General features: G+C 35.6%; 1 protein-coding gene across 1 annotated transcript in view; it reads right to left on the reverse strand.

Annotated features, from left to right (window-relative positions):
• Positions 1–794, reverse strand: part of LOC110022588 (probable WRKY transcription factor 50) — a 3,048-nt gene that overhangs the window by 1,062 nt on the left and 1,192 nt on the right. The gene's annotated exons all lie outside the window — the stretch shown is intronic.

Consider the following 794-nt stretch of genomic DNA (forward strand, 5'->3'; position numbering starts at 1 on the left):
CGAACGAGCCGAACACGAGCTATTCGCGAACAACGAGCTTTTTTGACAGCCCTAATGCCACCCAATCCATATCTATTTACATATCTAATACCAAAGTCTTATTTTCTTACATTTATACCTCACAAACCTTTCATCACATCAAAAACATCACAATTTTAACTTCTGAAAAGTGAAATATACATTTCCACAAATAAGGAGCATATATGTAAAATCTGAAGTTGTGTGTATGTAAATCTTCCTTTTTAAATTTTATATTCAGCAATTTAGTTCTTTAATTCTATAGGAGAATAAATTACTCAACGGGTATTTTATTATGCCGCATACTCCGGCCTGTCGATTGGCATCCACGGTATAAGATCCCTCAGGTCAGGGTTTCGAATCCCTTCTGACACAGTTAATCTTAAGGAGATGATACTCTAATTGTTAGATAATAAGATGGTGACATAAGACTCGTATAATAGCGTCTGACAATCTTTCAATATATATATTACTCAATGGGTTGCCGTCCCAAGGAAGCCTTCAGACCGGGTCCTCCGAATCACACGGCAACATCAAAAGATTATTGTCTTTGTCCCCTTCTAAATAAATATATATTTGCAGAAAATGAAACCAGTAGAGCACGAAAAGCTTCTTGCATTAACTATTAAGCATGTCACATTATCAAGCACACATAGTCAATGAATGGAAAGTTCGCTGACAAGTAAAAAATTGAGCAGCATGATCCAATTTAACATGTTTCTAATAGACCAGGCAATGAGGCTGGTCTGCCAGTCAAAACTATATATATATATATA

Source organism: Phalaenopsis equestris, unplaced genomic scaffold (genome assembly GCF_001263595.1).
Source record: "Phalaenopsis equestris unplaced genomic scaffold, ASM126359v1 Scaffold000198, whole genome shotgun sequence".
Lineage (NCBI taxonomy): Eukaryota > Viridiplantae > Streptophyta > Magnoliopsida > Asparagales > Orchidaceae > Phalaenopsis > Phalaenopsis equestris.